Source organism: Ictidomys tridecemlineatus, chromosome 7 (assembly GCF_052094955.1).
Source record: "Ictidomys tridecemlineatus isolate mIctTri1 chromosome 7, mIctTri1.hap1, whole genome shotgun sequence".
Lineage (NCBI taxonomy): Eukaryota > Metazoa > Chordata > Mammalia > Rodentia > Sciuridae > Ictidomys > Ictidomys tridecemlineatus.
Window position 1 is genome coordinate 94306383 of NC_135483.1, and position 22557 is coordinate 94328939.

Sequence of the window (22557 nt, forward strand, 5' to 3'; positions counted from 1 at the left end):
GACCTACTTTATTTTCTCAGTTTTGTTGTTCTTATTTTATATGAGTTTATCTTAAGGAACAGCTGATTTTTAAAAGAATCTATAATTTATACTTCTTAGTTAACAGACTTCTCAGGTACCAAAAAAAGATAAAATACCCTCAGGACCTAATGATTCAGAATCTAACCAAAGTCTTTGTTGGAATCTGTAGAACCATCATTGTTGGAATCTGTACAATTTTTTCCCAGTCTGGCCGTGGGATAGCTAATCAAATTAGAGGAAGTAGTCTTTACAAAGATATCTAGAGTAACTAGCATCCAGTATTGTTAAAAACAATTTTAAGCATAATCATTTTTTACTACTTGTTAGTATTATAAACACAACAGTGTTGAGAATATTTAAGTTTTATGTGGTAGTGTGAAAATTGGTTTTGGGTTTTTTTTTGTTTGTTTTTCCTGTGGACCTGAGTTCACTCTATATCTGAACATACTTAGTAATGTAAACTTTATTATGAAATATCTCATTAGATTAGAATTATGTAATCTAATATCTTTTAAACATTTTATTTTACTGTTTTGTAAAATTTTTTTCTCCAAAAGTGATACTGCACTAAACAGTAAAATGTTTCACAAAACAGTAAAATGTTTTTCTCCTTTAATGCAGAATCAAGATAAATTCTGAACAAAGAGGTGGAAAAAAATTAAAGAAAAAGAAAAATTGTTGACATGGCTCCTAAAAGTTTATTTCATCAAATTACCATTTTCTAATCATTTTTTACTGCTGTTGCCTTAGTTTTAATCTATTTTGTCTAGTAGGATGTGTTTTTTTTTAAGGTACAAATAGATAGGAACAAATATAAATTAAAATTAAGAGCAATCACACAGAGATGTATTTAAATATATACATAAGGTTGGGTGATGAAAGTGTATTAAAATAATGGAACATGGATAACTGATACATATAAAATTTAATATCTGAATCTTGGATTTACTTGTACCTGACATAAGATAAAAAACATATTATTTATTTCTAAAGTCAATTGAATCAAGTTAAAGGTCTGATTAATAGGTTTTTATCAATTGTCTGTAGAAAGAGATTGTGTTGAGTCTGCCATGAGCTGTTTTTATGAGTGATCTACCTTGTCCAACTGAATAGAAGAGTAAATTATGCACATGTTTAACCCACTGAAGATGAGAAGTAGAATAGTTGGAAATCAATAGAGGATGAAGATGGGGCCTTGGAAATGTACAGCATGCATTCTGGGGAAGCAACCCCATGACTAGGTTCAAAGGAAAAGAAAAGGCAGAGATGGAAGAAAGGCTCAAGAAGAACTAATCAGACAGGAAGTGCTGACCCCTGTGGAATTAATTCCATTGTCTAATTGACTAGTTTCAGAAGAGGAATAATGGACTTGCCAAGTAGAAGGAAGATGGCATGTAGAGTTAGTTGGATGGATACATGTTGGACAATTCCAGAAACTGCTCTAGGTACTAAAAATAATTCTGAATTTGAATTCAAAAGCTTAAAAAACTGAAGAGCCAACATGGTGTCCATCATAACAGAACATCTTTCTATCCCTTCTAACATCTCTGTGGAAACTACCAATGCTTTGAAAATTATTTATTCATGCCTCTTCAAATATGGCATTCAAAAATAAAAGATCTTCTTTCTTGCATCAGTGCTGGTTTGTTCATTAAATATTGGAAAGAGATGGATCCTGATGAAGAAGAAGGAAAATTCTTTATCACCAAAGTCTGGGTGTAGACTAAGCCTTTTTCTTCAGGACTTGGACTAGCCAAGTCTTGAGTCTGGGAGGAACCTACATCTTCTCACCCACTCAGAGTTCTAAGAGAAGCTGAGGTGATTATAATGAACAGAATTAGGGGGACAGCGGTAATACTGATTTGAAATATATGAATTAGGAATATCCACAATTGTAGAATTTATATGAAAAGAACACTATTGTGTATTCTCTGTGAAAGTATACTTTTTTATATTGTATACAGAAAGAATAAAAGAAATTCATAAAACAAATAATAAGCTTAACTATAGTTATTTTTTGCAAAGAACATTTCTTTTTAAAAAATTATACATTTAAGGTGGTTGTTTTCTTAAGTGCTTCATATTACATTTGAAACATAGTAAATGAAAAGGAAAAATTTTACATATTCATGTTTTCCTTGGGATGTGGGATATTTCAATTGTATTTTAAGAAATTAATTAAGTCTTATGGGGATAGAAGAGGATATTCAACAAAATTAGCATAAATGTTTGTAGAAAAGAAATGTAAAGGCAAGATAAGATCATAAAATAGAGTAGTAAAGAGGGTTAAGGATGCATAGCATGTTGCCCAAAGATGTGTTTCCATCATGTTTGGCATGTGAGAAAAGCTCAAAAGAAGAGGGATTGATTTTGTGTACCCATTAATGAAAATCAAAAGACATTCCCAGAAACAATACCATAGTGATCTCAGGTCTTTAAAATCTCATGAATACTTTGCAATTAGAATATTCATTAACTAAAGAACTCGTTTCTATACCCAGTTCCCCAGTATCTGATCTTGTCTAGAACCTTTACTTGGTTGACTTTGTCAATACATGTGAAAACATATAATTCCCCTCAGAAAAATAAACAATTAGTTTGAAATGATTGAGAGTGAAAAATGGATAATAGATAGTATTGACAGTGGAATAGAATCTTGAATGACATCTAAGACCATCACACTCTGCTCTGCAGGCAAAGCCAAGCCTGTAGTATTCTTCTCAGTTCCTGTTTTCATTATTTTAAAAAGCATATGAACCACCTAGAACACATTCAGAGAAGTATGACCAGAAGTACAAAGCATTATTATGTCAGAGGCAAAGAAAGCATTTTGTTGTGGATGATTAAAAAAGACAGAGAGAAAGAAGGGATGTCATTTTTTAAGTATTTTCAAAGAATTCATTTGAAATTAATTAAAAGAAAGTAAAATAGGACTTGTATTTGGAGGTCAAATGGAGGTAGATTTGGGATTATTTAAATTTTTCTAATAAGTATATCTGTCCATTGGTAAAATTAGTGCCTCACAAAATGATATTTACTATTTAGCTTTAAATTAATGACTACAGGATTGGGACTCAAATATTGGACATGTTCCTGAACTGCAAAATCTCTTAATGTTACCATATCTGCAGTCAGAATTCCCTTAATTTCTACTCAATAATTAATGGATATTACACTAATATGGAACATTGTAAAACACATGCATAAAAGACTAGCATAATATTTTATTTGTGAGTGTAGCATAGGGGAAAATGTGACTATTTAAAACTGAAAAAAGTAGAAAACAGTCTCATTATGACTTGTGTTTGAGAAGATTTTAAATGTCTGTCAAGTACTGTTTTCAGGTATTTGTAAAATTCAGTTGTTTACCCAAAATAGGGTAAAATAAGTAATACAAATAAAAATTGAATATATTTTATGAGAAAAAGATAGAAAATAGCACTACTTTTACAACATGTATAAAGGAACAACTAAATAGATAATCTCAGGTTTTTGCTTTGTATTGAGTTTTCTAACTGACAAGCCCCAGGCAGTACATTTTCAAGAGTGGTGTTCTTTTCATACATGACTTTAATAAAGACAGCACATTGCCAGTGTCCATGAAGTGGTAGAAAAGCAAATTGTTCTGTGTTTTACTGCTCACTCGACTCCTGTATTCTGCATTCACAGAATTTCTATTTGACAAGTAGGACTTAAATGGGTACACTTTCTTCTTCTTCATGCCTTTTTTTTTTCCCTGAATGGGAATTTACTCTGAAAGCTTAAATGAAATATATTGGAGTAAGCTGGTATAAATATTTGTCCTCATTTATTAAGACTTGATCTGCATGCAGTGCTCTGGTATGCATATTATGTTAGGTTCATTACACAGATATGGTACTAGTTTTTTTTAATACAAAATAAAACATTTTATTTTTTTAAATTTTTTATTAGCTACACATGACATTACAATGATCTTGGCAATTCATACATTTGAATCAATTGGGGTATAATTTCTCATTTTTCTGATTGTACAGATTTCAGAATCACACTGGTCATAGAGTCACCTATACACATACAGCAATCATAATGTCTATTCTATTCTGCTGCCCTTCCTATCCCCCCTACTCCTCCCCTTCCCTCCTATCATTTCTCTCTATTGAGAATGAAAATCAGATTACATAGGATTACTATTCATGCTGATGCACTCTGGGTTTCTCATGAACTAATACCTTGCAAAAGAAAAGGAATTCAGGAATATAACAATGGATATTAGATGACCAGTCCTGACCAGAAATTTAAGGTTCAAGATAGTAATGAGAAGCTTTCAAGAACCTTTGGAATGAGTCATAGAGAAACGGGGAAATGCTATCCTCTGAGCATGGGTACCATCAACAAAGAGTAAATAATTAAGCAAAGGGATTAAGGGATGGAATGTCAATGACCATAGCAGAACCACATCACCAAACCAGGAGCCCTATGGAAAACTGTATATTAGCAGGTAATGATCTAAATAAGGTACAAAATACACCGTGAATGGTAGTAGGAATGAAGGTTGACATAGGAGTTATATAGGAACAGTGCTACTGAAATCATTCTGCTTGAGACTTTTGATCTCTAAGTAGGAATTGTCAAAAAGCAAACCAAAGGGTGCTTTGTACCATTAGGTCTTAGAAACTAGTTATAGCCAAAAAAAAATCAGTAAGTTCCTCATACCTCACAAGCCTTGGCCTTTCTACCATGGTAGTCATATTCATTGCTGGTCTCTTAACACAGGTGGTTTGATTGGATGTCTTACCCTAAGTCTGTGTGTATAGAACTTAAACCAAGTGCACAGGCTGTGTAAATACATATTCTATTCCAGACCCAATATTATCTCCTCAGTCCTTGGAGATCTGAATTTAAAAATGGATGAGCAGGCACTTTTCAATTCCTAAATATGCATGTGAACGGCATTTTGAACACTGGTGTTCTGAATCTTCATTACTGAAGGATACCTATAAAATCAGATTTGGAATTTTATTAGAATAATATCAGAAATATTGATAATAATTTAAATAAGCTACTTTTAAAGCTGAACAGAAAAAAAACATATACTTTATTCTTAGAAAGTCATGCCAGTAGACATAATAATCAAATCATTATTAATTATTCATACTCCAAATAGAAAAGCAGACAAAATATAATTAAACAAACAAATAAACAGAAAAAGTCAGCGATATAGTCAACATTTCGACTTAAATTTTCAATCCTGGGACTTACTGTTATCTATCAGTTGCCTTTCCTTGGAAACATCCAGAGTATGGACAAGCATACTTAATTACGTGAGCTAGAATTCTCAGCTGCTTGACAGGCCTCATCAGTTGGTTGGTCTTTTATTTAAGCTGTTATAGTGTTGGCTAAAATCTGAAGTAAAGGAGAGGCAATTTCTTCTAGGAAATAATGCTTGAAATTAAAGACTTGATTTTAAATGAAAAAGATGTATATTAATAGAAAGAATTGGTTTGCCGGTTTTGCTGCTGTCTAGCCATGTGAGTGACTTTAGGCAAGCCATTAAAGTAATGTCAGTCTTTGCTTTCTCATCTGTGACATTGTGCAGCTAAACATGATAATTTAGAGGGACTATTCCTTCCTGTTATGCTATAGATTTTATTGATGAATAGATAACATGATTGGTCTATTTAAGTTTAATTTTGTAAATGTGAAATAATTTGAATTACTTTTAAGAGGTCCTTGTTTAAAAGGTATATATATATGCAAGTGTAAGCATATACCTTTTACACTACTAAGTGTTAAATTTAGTAGTTATCACAGGACCAATTTAACCTACCAGTGGACTCTGAACAATGGAGGTGCTACTGGCTTCTAGTGGGTACAGTCCATAAACGCCACAGCATATCTTGATACACATATGACAACCCTCCCAGGACAAATAATTATCAGGTTCAAAATATCAATAGTGCCCACACTGAGAAAACTTGCAATTAATTTGTGACCCATATTGACAGCATACCACATCTTTCAGGGTACAGAGCTTCATTAGGTAGTAGTAATTATCTAAACCAAACGTGGTAGTTTTATTTTTTGTTGTGTTTTTCCCGCAAGGAAAGGGTCTCTACTTTCTGTATTACACACAATGAGTAGAGCTCATTTTTGTTCTCACTATTGACAGCCCATTTTATTATGAGATTAGCAATTCGTATTTATTTTTGTTATTAATATTTGCTTTGTGTCCTAATGTAATGATTTTTAAATAAATGCTTCATGTACTGTGGAAAAAGTATATTCTCCATTCCCATTCTAGAGCATTAGGAATATATGAATATGATCAATATTATGGATTACATTTAGGTGTTCTATATAGTTATAGTCAATTAAAATTGGATTGATCTTTTTTGTTTCTCTAATTATACTGATTTCTAAATTTGGGCAGGATTTATTTCTCCATTTGCATGTGTACATTTGTGTCCATTAATAAAGAAACCTGTATTTGTGCATACATATAAAAGTAAACACACCTAAAAGTGAAAGACACTTCCTATTTCTATCTCCATGTTGTCATTAATTTGATTAGCAAGACACTGTTTTGTGTACAATACCCATTTTTTTCTAGTTAAGGTTAACATTTACCAAATGTTGGTCTTCTCTTAATTTCATTTTAACCATAGCACAGCAGGCTCCCCTGTGGTAGTTCTATATACTAGTGTACCTCAGGGTCTCACAAGGTGAACCCACCCAATATTTTTCTCCAATTTTCTTTATTGTTTCTGATTATTAGTTTATTCTCCTGACATATAACGACTGGTATTTCCAATGTTGAAATTGCATAAATGAGATTCTTGCTTACCTTTATAACTAAGATTCATCCTTCTTGTATAATTCATATACTATGACTCAGGCTTAAATCCCACTAAGTTTTTGTTCTATTAGACTTTATGTATTTCTGGAGACTTGAATTCAAACCTGACTCTAACAGTTGTTATATTTATATCTTTGCTAGACAAATAATGTCTATACATTGTGTATCACTGTAGTTTTAAATAATCTTATAGCTTTCCACTCTATTTCCCTTGTAAATGGCATGGGGTAGTGAATATTAAGGGGCTCTGAGAAATAGTAATGGCTATAAATATATGAGTGATGATAGTGGTATAATTTATACATTTCACAGTCATTACAACAAAGAACAGCAAAAACAAAATTGAGTAGGGCCAATTAAAAAAATCATGGCATCAAAGTTTGTAGTTCATTTTATTTTTAAGACATGTTATTAATTATAAATGACATCAAAAAATATTTGAAATTCATCAAGCTTCTGAAACTTCACTTTTAACATGGTCAAGTTAAATTGCACCATTTATCATTAAACAAAGTTGACTGAATCCCTACTGCTTTTCACACATTGAATTATACCCTGGAATATCAGAGTGTATCAATTTGTTTCCATATCCTTAGGAATCTGCTTGTGCAGTAAAATGGGATACTGGTTGCAAGATTAGCCATAGGTAGGACAAACAGAAGCTCTGATAAACTCTTCCCATCAGGATAAGCTTTGCAGTGGAGGAAAGAAACACTTGAGATGGTAAAATGCATTTGTCCTCACCTAGAAGAAAGAATGAATGTGTTGGCATAGTCCATACTTTGACCTTCTGGCCTGTTTTGGAGCAAAGGTTTTTGTAAGTACTGTAGAAACTATTCAGAGACTGGACAATCTTGCTACTGCTGGAGTCAAGAATCAAGAATCGAGAGGAAATCTCACTACAGTTGCCTGTTGGGCTATAGGTTTACCTTTATGATCAAGAAAGTTTAAAAGACTGCAAGAATTGCTTGTAGTTAGAGATAATTCATATTGAAAACAACTCATATGTTTCCTTTATGATTAATAATAAGTGAACTATTTGTGTTATCTGGAAGAAATTTTTCTTCATTGAAAAATATGTTTTAATGGGGCTGGGGATGTGGCTCAAGTGGTAGTGCGCTCGCCTGGCATGCGTGCAGTCCGGGTTCGATCATCAGCACCACATACAAACAAAGATATTGTGTCCGTGGAAAAGTAAAAAATAAATATTAAAAAATTCTCTCTCCTCTCTCTCTCTCTCTCTCTCTCTCTCTCTCTCTCTCTCTCTAAAATATGTTCTCTCTCTCTCTCTCTCTCTCTCTCTCTCTCTCTCTCTCTCTCTCACACACACACACACACACACACACACACACACGTATATGGCAGGAATATATGTATGTTCTCTATTTCCAGGAAGTGTTTCAGAAATTTTCATTACTTTTCCTTTTTTTCCCCCTTCCCTTTTAAGGCTCTCATTAATGTGAGTGAAAATTTAACACATTTACCAAGTAATGCTTTCCCTTTGTGCATACCTTAAAACTATTGCACTATTTGGAAAATGCACTTTCTCATACTTCTTATAATTATATGTTAAAATTATTTTCCAAGTGCTTGGATAAATTTGCCATCAATTTTAACAGTACAAAGTAATTTTTCTACTACACTGTAGGAAAAAAAGAGTCTGCCTAACGTGATATTTTTAACATATAAAAGTTCTTTGAAGATAAATTGAAAATGAAAAAAAAGTCTGTGAGTATTGTGTGAAATATTCAAGGCAGTGTCTTATTAACAACCAAGGATATGTATTGGATTTTGAGTTTCAACCTATTTGTATAGATTAAGAGCTGTACTCTGGAGGTAGATGGACCTACGTTTGAATTCCTGCTGTCTGTGATTATGTGAGATTTATCACATTATATACCTTCTCACATCATCATTAGCAGCTTCAATATTGTTGAACTAATAAGAAAACCTATAAAATTTTTTGAAAAGTGGAGGTAGATGGACCTACATTTGAATTCCTGTTGTCTGTGATTATGTGAGATTTATCACATTATATACCTTCTCACATCCTCATTAGCAGCTTCAATATTATTGAACTAATAAGAAAACCTATAAAAATTGTTGAAAAGTGCCAACAAAGGTGTGTGTGCATGTTTGTGTGTGTGTGTGTGTGTATGTGTGTGTGTGTCTTTGTGAGTGCACATATTTTGAGTGGCTAGAAAATAAGAAGTACTACATTGGTGTAACTAATTATCTTATTGTTTCACTGTTTTTTATGGATTAGGCTGATGTTATAAATTATGGAGATGTGTCATTTTGTTCTTTAATGTACACAGATATCATTTGTTTGAAATGAATACTTAGGGTATCCTTGAAGGTAAGGCTATATCAAAAGAAAATAACATGATCTCCAAGGAGTAGGCAGGAACAGAGAAAAGCAATTGCCTATATTTGAAAAAGCAGATCTAAATCTTTGTTCACATGGCTTTCTTGCTCCAAAATGGACTACTCTTCTTCATCTATGTGGTAGACAATGATTCATTTATCTTGATTCTCATTAGGTTCATTTTCTTGATTGGACCTTTTAAACTTCACATCCTCCTGCAGGCTTCTTCTATCACCAACTTTGTACAATTGACCATTCCTCCATGGAACCTAGTCACTCATACTCTAGTGCCTGTCTGACATGAAGTAGATGGCAATTCTTAAATGGGAACTCAGTTATAAAATTATGTTCTTTTAATAAGACATGAAATCTTCCAGTTTTTTTTTGTGTGTGTATCTTTAGAGCCTAGTGAATGATAGAAATTTCATACAACTTTGATATGTCGAGGTGTTTGCCGTGCTCTCTATGGCCTGAGAGATGGGCAGGTGTCTGGTTACTGCAGCACATCAGGTTTCTTAGGTTTAGGAAGTGGCCTCTATCTGCTATATTATTGAAATGCTTTTGCAATTACAAGAAACTCTAAGAAAGGATGTTTTGATCACTGATTCAGAGCCCTGCTGTCTATTCTGCACCTGGAGAACCCAGTGGTGCCCACTAACATAAACAAACTGGAGTGTGACACTTCTGAGGGCATGCATCAGCCTTTCTGAGGATGGATCTATGATTGAAGTTTTAATACTGTCCAGGACCATGTCTGACAGGGCTGGAAGAGGAATGTTCTGCCTTTGTGGCTGTGTTGGCTGCAGTGCTTTATTTATTCCCTAGGAAAGTGATTATGATGTTCAGGAGGCAAAGAAAACAATTTGCTCTATGAAATCCTCAGGAGTTCTGATGAATTTTGAAATTTACAAATGGGTTGAGAAACTTAAAGACAGACTGACAAATCAGGTCACATTGAGTGTTAATAAGATGATCATAGTTGTTTTGGTCTAGTGTAGTTCTCATTTTTTTCCCTCACTGTTAATGCCCTGCCCAGCCAGTCTTCTCTCATCATCTCTGCTTTTGTAAAAGATTAAAAGATTATTATTCTGTCTTTCCAATACCTACACCAATCTAGATTTTGATGTTTCTCTAAAAACCCCATACCCATTATAGATAATATACTTCATCAATTTAATTCCCCATCCCTTTCTTTCTTTACGCTTGGAATACATCCCCATTCTTTGCTCTTTTACCATTTTTTTTCTATTCTCTTTGCTAAAACTGTAGCTATTACAATCCTCATTAATTTTCAAAGCATGATGTGTACCATCTGTCCCAATGGATTCCAAATGCCACTAACCATCAAGGGCACTTAAACACACATATTCTTAGACCATATCCATGGGGAGTTGATGTTGGTAGGTTTAATTTTGTTTCCAGGACTGTCAAACTTCATAAAATAGAACTTCAAGTGCTTTTGATCATCAGCCAGCTTGGTGTTCAGGAAATACACACAGTATGTATTATGTAGTAGCCAAGAAGCCTCCATTGTCTAATTTAGGTTTCTATATATTACCCAATTATCTCATACTTATTGATGACTTTTTAAAGATTTATTTGAACCCTTAAGTATCAAACATAATATACATTATACATGCATATGTATATATTTAAAACATGTATTTCAATGTAATATTACTACATAATAATATGAATCATTATGCTCTCTCTCTCTATATATATATAAATAAATATATATTTTTTTTCATTGCACACATGCAATATATGTGTTCTTATTACATACCAGGTGTTTTAGTCAGCATTTTCATTGCTGTGACTAAAAGACCTGACAAAAAATTTTAGAGGAGGAAAAGTTTATTTGGGGGCTCACTGTTTCAGAGAACTCAGTCCATAGAATGTGGGCTCTGTTCCTTGGGGCTGGAATCAAGGCAGAGCATCAGGTTGAAAGAGCATGGCAGAGGGAAGGGGCTCATATACCCAAAGGTATGCTTCCCAGTGACCCAACTCCTCCAGCCATACCCAACTCACCTTCAGTTATCATTATTAATCCCATCAGGGGATTGATTCACTCATTGCTTAAGGCTCTCATAAAACAATAATTTGTCCTCTAAACCTTCTTGCATTGTCCCACACAAGAGCTTTTGGGGGACACCTCATATCCAAACCATAACAGCAGGTAAGAATGCATTTTGAATTAAGCTAAAATTAAAAAGTAATTCCACTTATTTTTCATTGCTTTTCTCCTTAATTCAGTGAAAGGAGGAGTACAATTTTAGTTCAGAGGATGAGGCAAACTGTTTAAAGGCTGGTGTTTGGGGATGAATAAATAAGGGGAAAATAGTCTCACTGACAGTAATTTGGATTGACTAAAGAAGTACAGTCTCCCTAGGCCTGTTGGCACATGCCTGTAATCCCACTGGCTCCAGAGGCTGAGACAGGATTGCTAATTCAGAGTCAGCCTTAGCAATTTAGGGAGGCCTTAAGCAACTCAGCAAGAGTCTCTAAATAAATATGAAAAAAAAAAGCTAAGATGTAACTTAGTGGTTGAGTGGCCCTGAGTTCAATCCCCAGTACAAAAACAAAAAGAAAAAAAAAAAGTAAAGTCTACAGGTAGAAGTGTCCTCAAATTTATATTTCAAGCAGTAAATCAGACTAGGTCACTATCCTGCTACAAAACACAGAAATGTGAGAATTTGTATAGACAAACATATCCAAATACATACACACACACTATTTGTCCTCAATTTTTAGTTTAAAATGAAGTAGTTCAATTATCATGGTATATTTAAATATCATCCATCTTCCAACATGGTTCGGATTCCAGTTACCATATGCTATGAATGTCTTCAGTCCACAAATAATCAGGTAAATAACAAATTAGCATCATGATCACTGATCCATCATGTCACTTTTTTCTGTCTGTGATTGGTCACTGTGCATGCCTCCACTATGCAGTTCATATACAGGCTGCAAAGCATGCAGTTGTATTCTTCCCTCATTCAAGTTAAGGAACACATGTGACGCTTTACGAACACAGATAGTTGAAAGAGGGAATGTGTCCACAATGATGACAATACAGCAAAGAAATAATAAGTGATAACGCTAGAAGTGAAATTAGAGCCAGTTGTAAGTGCATTTGTGGAAGAAAGAGCTGATTTGGGAGTAATACTCTGCTGCCATTCAAGAGCCTCTAGGTGAAGTTGGGGATTTAGCTCAGTGGCAGAGCATTTCCTTAACACATGCAAGGCCCTGAATTCAGTCCTGGGTGGGGGGGAGTCTCTAGGTATAAAGCAAAGGAACCTAATGAAAGTAAACTCATGAATTGTACTCTTTAGCTCAGGAGGCCCTAATGAAAGGCCATGGAGTAGTCATATAAAGAACAGATATTTAGGTGACTGGGGATATAGCTCAGTTGGTAGAGTGCTTGCCTAGAATGTACAAGGCCCTGGGTTCAATCCCCAGCATCACCAAGAACAAACATTTATTTTTCAGAGTACTAGGGAGTGAGAGTCTGAGGTTAAGAGTCCAGCCAATTTAATTCCTGATGAGGACTTTCTTACTGGCTTATAGATGGCCACTATCTGACTATACACTCACATGGAAGTGAAGAGAACACAATAAGTCTAGTATCTCTTGCTATAAAGATATTAATCCCATCAGAATTTCCCCAGCCCCTTTCATCATCTCATCTATCCCTACCTACCTTTCAAAGGTTTCATCTCCCAATAGTATCGCATTGGAGGTGAAGACTATCATTTATGAATTTTCCAGGGCAAGACTCATAAGCCTTCAGTGCATAATATCGACATAAATGAAGAAACTTGTCTTGAGAGAAAAGATGAAGGTTTCCAGAAGTGCCATGTCTAAAAATTTTAACACTAAAGGAACTATCAAATCTATTTCAAGACAAGCACCAAAGTCAAAATGTTAGGACGAGATTCAAATTTAGAAAGGAGTTTTATCAAAGAATAGAAAATAAGTTGACTATATATCTCATTATATCTTACATGATTTAATATTGTCAAAATACACTTGATAAATTCCTTAGCAAAGAGAGAAAATTGTAGTGTGTCTAATGTTTAAATTATATTAATTTGACATTTTTAAATTTTATTATAATTTACAAGCAAAAGTAGCTAAATTTTTGTTTTGAAAACTTTTTTTTTCAAAGGTAATAAAATAATCACACTTTTTCTCATCAACTTTTGATTGCTTTGCACAATTTCATATTGCACATCATTTTTTTTTGCAGTCCCACATAGTTTTTGATGTGAGTCTAGCCTGTATACTCTTCAGTGATGTGACTAAATTTGAAAAAAAGCAAAGGAAATTCTTTGGACCCAGGAATAAAACACAAGTGCCAAATTATGTATGTTAGCACCAGGAGAATCCACAGATCTCAAATGAATACGATGGGCAAGGATGTTCTAGACACATGGAAAAAAATAGAAATTTGTAGCATTTTTTTGGTTTCAACAAAGAATATTGGTGTGCAGAGGTGAAATGTTAGAAAGAGATGAGATTTTGAAATTCCTTTTATCCAGGAGAAAAATTTTGACTTTTCAAAATCAAAAGCATCAGGACAGTGGCAATATCAGTATTGAAAGTGGCAATATCATTTTCTTTGGCCTTTTGAAACAATTCCAGTAATAGTGGACACATGAAGTCAAAAAATGAGAAAAGTACTTTTCAGAGATACTAATAAAAACTCAATTGCAATGCAAAATAAATCATTTGGGTGTGAAATTGTTATAGAAATCTATAATCTCAGTTAAGAATGGTCATACTTCAAAACAGTGAAATATATTTTTATCTTGTCATAGCTATTTTTCTACCTTATTTATTGTTGCATTCTAATTACACGTAATAGTGGAATATGTTGTTATATATTCATACTTACATATAATAATATAGCAATATAATTTGGCTAATATAATTTCCTGTCAGAATTCATGTGAAACTGTACTCCATTCCTATTCCTTAGTCCAGTATCAAACATAAACTAAGTGTAACAAATACAGTTGATGGTGTTTGGCTTAAATTTCTATCTACCAATTTAGCTATGAAAGTTTGGGGCTTAATTTTATTAATTGTCTTTAATTGTGAGAAAAGTAAATTACCAATTGCTTTATTATTATCTAAAAGTCTCTAGTGTTGAATATAACTTACAAAAGTGTTACATACAAAATGCTTAAATATCATAATTTATGGATTAAAACATTGAGGCCGGGCACTGTGGCACACTCCTATAATCCCAGCAGCTCTGGAGGCTGAGACAGGTGGATCATGAATTAAAAGCCAGCCTCAGAAATGGCAAGGCACATAGCAACTCAGTGAGACTCTGTCTCTCAATAAAATACAAAATAGGGCTGGGGATGTGGCTCAGTGTTCGAGTGTCCCTGAGTTCAATCCTCGGTACAAAGAAAGCAAAATTGAGATAAAGTTAGGGTGTAAGATTCAATTATAGAAACCCTGATTGTAGAAAATTAATTGATGGATTTTGCCATATCCACAAGTGCTGAAATAGTAGCAATAGTTAAACACTTAAACCTCATTTACCCAGGCCCATTTAGACTCTTGACATGGAATTGATATTTGGATGTTGCAGAGATCAGGATGGGTATTAAAAAGACAATACTAATAAACAATAGAAAAGGTGAGAACAAATAGTTGAAGGACTTAAAAACATGGAAAGCTACTTGTACAGTTTGAAGTTTTCTGGTTCTAATTCTGAAACTTCTTTATGATTCTGTGAACAAAGATGTTTTTAAGTGGGCATTGGGATCAATATGAAGCATTTCAAACTGAGTCATATTCAGTTCAATTAATAATGTATTTTGCTTCATAATAATAATCCTACCAATAGTAAATTCAAAATTTGGCTTAAAAATGTCTAAAACAGGACTTTTATTAAATCTAATATACAGTGCTCTCCAAAAAAAGCATATATTCTCATTGATGATTAAACACTTGACTGTATGACTTTAAATCAGAATATCATTTGTTGATAATTACAAGCCAAAGAAAGGCAGAAGTTTTAGACCATAGAAGATTTCAAGTGTCATACAGCAACCTATATGATTTCATGGAAAAAAAATAGTCTGAATCACCCCATATTGGTGTGTTAATAGGATGCTGACAGTTCCTATTGTTACTAAGAAGAGTCCTTGTGGATTATCTCCTCTAGTGCATAGATCAAAGAACAGCATAAACCCTGTTTTTCTGGTGTAACTTCTTTAAACATGCAAGCTGCCCCTTGATTGTAACCTCTTAGTAGTTTCCAAATTTATTTTTAAAAAATTACAGATTTCAAAATTTTATATAAAGAATTAAAATTGTAATCCAGTGTTCTACCCTCCTTAGTCTCATGACTAGGCAATTCTGGAAATACTACTTATTTGTAATAGGATATTTATTTAACCCAAAGCAGGTATAGAGAGCTCTCTAATTTACCCTGGAGATTTAAATAACAACATAGATTCAGAAAAAAAAAAAAAGGAGTCTATGGGTCAGAGTAGGGTGAAGATGTTTTAAAGAGGAACTTGCTCAGCGACACCAGTCCTTTAAGAAAAGTGTGTGTGTTGAGTTGGTGATCTGAGTTGAGTCTACCCAGCAGAGCAGTCTCATCCCTCATGTGTTCAGGATGATAAGCACAGCTTGCTACCATCCAAGTTATTTATGACTAAATCAGCCTCAGATAAATGTGTACATGATGTTTTTAAATTGGAAAATGGTGCTGGATTGGAAAACAGGTGGCAACTTAAATATTCATAATCCAATGTCCCTTTACCTTATTCATGTAATAAACAACAGCTTGCACTTCAGCGTGTGAAATCATATTAAGAATGTGACTAAAACGTTTAACTTCATTCATTAGGAAATAGGTGTAAACAGTAAAGGTGATAAATGACACTCTCAGTGGTATTGTAACAGTTGTCAACAACAAAAGATGATACACCATTTTTGTTTTGTCCAAGTTTCATTCCAAAGCAACATAATTTCTTTTATAATACATTTTATTTTATTGCATACATTTTGTGTGCCACATAGAAATAAACATGTGACATCCAAGTATTTCAAGAGCAAAGATTTTATTTGTTTTATAGTATATATTAAAAATTATAATAGATCTTTTTGTATGACTAGGAGTTCAAGCTGAAAAGAAGAGGAAAGATAGGTTTACTTATGTGGATGGAATATCAAATTAAATAATTAAATTGCAATTAAACATTTTTGAGAATTATGAGAATAAGCACATGAAAAGATGCTAAATATCACTAATCATTAGGGAAATGCAAATCAAAACCACAAGGAGATATTATTTCAAACCCATTAGGATGGCTATTATCCAAATTAGAATTAGGGGGAAAAAAAGGAAAGTTGGCAACAATCTGCAAAAATTAAAAGCTTTTTGCTCTGCTGGTAAGCATACCTAATTTGGAAGACATGATGGTTCATCAAAAATCTGTACATAGAATTATCATGTGTTATGGAAATTCAGCTGCTAGGTTTATACTCAAAAGAACTGAAAACAAAGCCTAAAACAGTGATTTCAATCCCAATGTTTATAGCAACATTTTTTTATAGTCAACCCATATATCTATGGATGGAGAAATGGAAAAACAAAATGCACAATATATGTGCATTTGGAATATTATTTAAAGAGAAATTCTAATACATGCTATAGCATGGAATCTTAAAAAAAATAAGTCAGTCCCAATTCTACTGATATTGGATACCTAAAACAATCAAATTTATACAGAAAGTAGTAGTGGTTTCCAGTTTTGGGGCGAAGGCTAATACAAAGTTATTGTTTAATGTAGACAGTTTATGTTCATTTTTTAATTAATAGATTCTTTAATTCAACATTTTTTTCTTTGCATGTTTCTCATGAAATGAAATACCTGCCTTGGAGAAATTTGTCAGAAAGTTAAGTTGGAGGGGGCTGCACATGCATATATGTAAATATTTTCATATATTATATGAAAAGTGAGCTCTCATGGCAATAAAAGCTTTTCTAAGAACAAATATATTTTTTCTAATAAGATAAGATGGAATATTGGACTGATATTGCTTTTCTTATATTATTTTTTCATATAGTTCAATGGTACACTCAACCCTATGAGCAGTAGAGCTATGATTATTTATTTGATTTTCCCTCATTTCTTTTCCTAAATATTTCTTTTTCATCTGATGTATATTGCAAAAGGGAAGCTAGTAGGTCAAGATGCCATTTATTTAATGCGTTAGATTATTACTGAGCTATAGCTTGTTTTAAAGTGAACACGAATTTAAAGATCAATTACTGAACACATTCTGTCTCTTTCAAATTTAGACTAGCTCTTCCTTGCAACTGTATTAAAATCTGTTTTCATAGACATTCTTTTTCCCAAGAGGGTTTCACTCTTGAGAGAAATGTAAGAGGTAAAAATTGAGCACTTAGCACTTGCTAGTATTATCTGATGAGATGAGTTGCTTTTAACAGTTAGGTGAACCATGCAGCTTTAGTTTTATCTGAGAATACAAGGTTAGACAACAAGAAACAGCATAGCCTGGTAGAAAGCAGGCATATGACAGTGACTGAGGCTTTTGGTCTGGTACACTAGGATATTTACCTTGCTCACTTGTATATATATACATGTGTATATCTTGTTTGCAGTACTGGGGTTGGAACCCAGGGCTTCTCCCATGCTAGTCAATCTCTCTACTCCTGAGGGACATCCCAGCCCTCATTTATAGTCCATTTATTTATTGATTGGTTGATTGATTTAATTTTGGTTTGTCATTTTTATTTCAAATTCATGTGAATAAAAAGGCTTTTTAAAAAAATTAACATTCGCTTCTAAGAAGTCCTTTCTTCATTTTGGAAAAGCTAAGATATGGGACATATACAGATTTTTTTCATTCATATCAATTACATGTATACATATATAAATCTAAAATAATTTGATGCTGGGTTTGTTGATGCTCTCAAACTTAAAGTCAGACAATACACAGCAGAAGCAAATACCCTCCTCTCTTGTATGGATTAATGTTAACAAACAGTAGTTAACAAGTATGTGTTGTTGTTTGTCGGGTAAATGGTCTCAGATGTAAATATCCCATAGACTTAGAATCAATGACCATTATTTTAAACACTTAAATTGCCCAAATTTTTGTTCACTGGAAATTTGAGAGCCTGTTATGTGACTATTCAGCACGGAACAAGTCAGATCTTGCTCTGATGGAGCTTAGAGTCTAGACTAGATGAGACATTCCCCTTAGGATTATAGGTGTGATATATTATATGGAAGGAGAGGTGCAGGGTTTTATGAATGGCAACTTTTCAATGACTAAAACCAACATGGTGGTTCTGAAAATGTGATTCTCAGACTAGTGCCATTATCATGATCAGAAAATTTCTTAGAAATTTTGAGGACCCTCCCAAGACCAATTGAGTCAGAAATATTGGAGATGGGATGTGGCAATTTGTTTCAGCAATTGTGTTTCCTTTTCCAGGAGATTCTGATGGTTAAAGTTTCAGTAGAGCTGTTTTCTGGCAGTTGTAAATTTGGGCACTGTTGATATTTGGGCCAGAAAATTCTTTGTTGTGGTCATCTGTTCTTTATAGGTTGTTTAGCAACATTTATGGCCTCCAACACCTACCTGCCAGTAATATCTTCCAGTAGTGACAGCCAAAGATACCCCCAGAAGTGGCCAAATACCCCATCTAATCCAGAAGATCTTTTCACCAGTTTCTGAATTCTCTTCAACTCCAATCAACACTCAAAATAACTTCTGACCTTCTTCTTGTCAGTATGCTCTAAAGTGCTTTCTAAAACAGTTGAATACAATGCCACCATATTTATTCATCTGAGGGATTCTAAGTGGGTTTGATTTCAAGTTTCAATATGATTTAAGTTCTGATAACATATTTTGGTTTGGCAGTTTTGTTATTTATTTATTTATTTATTTTTTGAGTTGCTCAGGGCACATTTATTGCCTTGCAAAAGGAATGTGGGCAGATTTTTCAACTCATTGACACTGAGTTCAATAAGCAGAAAAGCTGTTTTAGAACATTGATTACTTTGGTCCCATTATTATTATTTTTTCTTTTTTCACACTATTTTTCTTCTAACTTCAGTGAATATTAATCTTCTTTTGACCTTAAATGGTAAGCCATTATTTATGTTTTACGTCTAGCAATTTGATTGCTAATGAAGTCCTAGGTCAGAGGCCTGGCTCTGATAATCCAGCAAATCAGTTCGAGCAGCTGGCCCCACAAAACAAATGGAGAAGGTAACAGTGAAAAGCACGAAAAAAAAAAAAAAAAAACTTTAATCAGTGTAGCAACACTAGGAAGGCAAGGAGACCCATGTTATTAGCCCTTTCTTCTAGGCCCTGACCATAACTTTGAGGTTTTATAGAGAAGGGAATAAGGGCAAGGTTTGGGGGTTTGTCTAGCTGGAGGCTTTTCACAGCTGACAAAGCAGGTGATCTTGATCAGGTGTGGTTTATTGGTCAAGGCCTTTTCCAGGTGAGAAAGTTGCTGCTTCCTGGTGGGGTGGGTATTTCAGACTTATCACAAGATGTTTATCCATCAGACCTTGGAATCCAAAGTGACTCAGAGCAAAGGTTATTAATGCAAAGTGCAGTCAGAGATACCAATTTTTTAATACTGCTTTTAGTTACCCATCACCCATTTGCAGGCAAAAGTGAAGAGGATAAGTGCTTGTTACAATTTGATGAGTCTTCTATTGAAAATGAAGTTCATTTTTACATGAGTCAAACTGAGGTACCTGTTCTTTTATGTTAAACATAATCAAGAAAGTGAAAGACATAATTTTCATTTTGCTTTGTGTTTTTACTATTAAACAGAAACTCTTGAGACAGGGTTCTTTTTAATAAAAGAGCTTATTGGTGCCAATACAGAGGCTAGACAGAAAAGGATCATGTCCCAGGTAGTTCTGCAACTACCAGCCGCAAGGCTAGACAGCAGTTGGAATAATGCCCACTAGAACCCAGAGCTGAGAGCATTTTTCTAACAAAACTTTGGGAAAAGAATATATCAATTGTTTACACTGGTAAATTGTTTACATTGGCTAAAGAAAAATAATAGGCCGGGCAGGAAAACCACATGAAGGGTTTGGGATATGAGGATACTTCATAAGGAGAATACTTACTGTTATGGATTGGTTGGAGTCGTAATCGTCCTCTCAGGCTCTCTCTCCCTACCCCACTTTGAGTCACCCCCCCCCTTATATCAGAGAAAACATTCAGCATTTGTTTTTCGGGGATTGGCTAACTTCACTTGGCATAATCTTCTCTAATGCCATTCATTTCCCTACAAATGCCATGATCTTATTCTTTTTTAGTGCTGAGTAATATAACATTGTGTATAAATGACACATTTTTTTTTTATCCATTCATCCACTGAAGGACATCTAATTTGGCTCCACAGTTTAGCTATTGTGAATTGTGCTGCTATAAACATTGATGTGGCTGTGTCCCTGTAGTATGCTGTTTTTAGGTCCTTTGGGTATAGTCTGAGAAGAGGAATAGCTGGGTCAAATGGTGGTTCCATTCCCAGCTTTCCAAGGAATCTCCATACTGCTTTCCAAAATGGCTGCACTAATTTGCAGTCCCACCACTAATTTGCGGTCCCGCCGACTGTATATTTTTTAAAATACATTCAGGAATATTGGAATGGCCTTTGTTGGTGTCAGCTCCACAGGTTAACTTCCTTTGTCCCATTCCATTTAGCCTTCAGCCTTTCATTAACTCCAGAACTTTCATTAACAACCACTCAAAATATTCTCATTGATGCATTATGGCATAATAGAACTTTCTAAAGATCACTGATTCTCTTGGAGCTGAGCATAGTGGCACACACCTATAATTTTACTCTGGAGGCTGAAGCAGAAGGATCACAAGTTTGAGACCATCCTGGACAAGTTAGTGAAAAATAAAATAAATAAAGGGCTGGCATTGGCGCTCAGAGGGAAAGCGCCCCCGCAGGCTCAATCATGAGTACTTCAAGGAAAAAAAAAAATTGGGAATTTGTTTCTTTCCAAGAAACTTTGATGAGACTTTTTCAGTATTACTTATTGTAGTTCACAAATCTTTCCCAATTCATGGTTATAAAGTGAAAATATGTAGTTTCTTAGTCTCTGAGCCAAATTCTAAAGTGTTTCAATTTTGTGCATTTTAGATCATAGGAAGCTCTACTTGTGAATAGATGTCTTAGGAGCCAGGTGTGCAATGGATTTTTGGTAGGTTTATAAACATATGTGCACTTTGCAGAGTGGCTAATTTGATTCAAAGGGAGCCTCGATTCTGCCCTCTGCAGGTTCTGTAATTGAGCCTGTGAAACAAACTGAAAATAGCTTAGCAAGAGAAAAGACCAGCAATGAGGGCATGGGGCATCGCAGTAATGTGAGTGCTCCCACACACAATGCGAGTGAGAACCTTATATCCCCTCTTTATAGAGGACAGGGAAGTGGAGGACACAGGCAATTTTTGAGGAATGACAAGTAATTTTTAGTGAAGATGAACGGGCTTGAATTACAGACAGTGACCTAGGACAAAGTTCATGTGGTCTCTGGATGTGTTGCCAACTGGAATTTTCTCTCCTGGAAGCTAATCTTCCTGGTTTAATGAAATTATCAGAAGAAAGTTCCAAACAATTGCATCCCTTGTGTAGGAACTTTCCTTGGTCAGATAAGGGCACTCAGAGAATAATTGACTAGTACTTGTTAACCGGTAGGGGTCAATGATATTTTATTTGACCAATAACAGATTATTGAGCAGTAGGACAGTGATACATTTTGATAGTAAATAATGATGGATCTGATGATGATGATGATAGATCTGATGATGATAGTGCTGATAATTCTATATAATTCAAACAAGCTTCACACAGCCATGTTTTAAAAGATGAAGAACTTTATAAGGTCCAGATGGTATTAGAATAGACATGTTATTTGAGTTTCTGACGAAAGAGGGGCATTCATCCTGTGTGGAAAAAAAAAACTGAAAACAGTTTCATTAAAGTAGACCTTTGGCTACTGGAAAGACAATGTGTGGAGTCCTAGAAAATGCATAGTAAAAGAAGTGGCAGACTTAAAGTATTCCATTCTAGGGAAGAAGTAGGCATTTTAGAAAGAAAAGGTATCCCTTAGAAACTTGGGCAGGGTAAAGAAAGAATTAGCTAAACAGAATAGGGCCCTACTTGAATAAAATGCCACCAAATAAGAAGATGTCAATTACAAATAGGCTATTCATTAAATGGGGGCCATAGCCCAGTAGTAAAGCATTTGCTAAGCATGTATGAGTTCCTGGGTTTGAT

The 22557-nt window shown here is 34.2% G+C and overlaps 1 protein-coding gene and 1 non-coding gene across 5 annotated transcripts in view; both read left to right on the forward strand.

The window, feature by feature from the left end:
* Nucleotides 1-22557, forward strand: part of Dpp10 (dipeptidyl peptidase like 10) — a 1268842-nt gene that overhangs the window by 884796 nt on the left and 361489 nt on the right. The window lies entirely within an intron of this gene.
* On the forward strand, nucleotides 12628-12700 carry Trnas-aga (transfer RNA serine (anticodon AGA)). Its single transcript has one exon. It is a non-coding gene; the product is annotated as a tRNA-Ser (tRNA).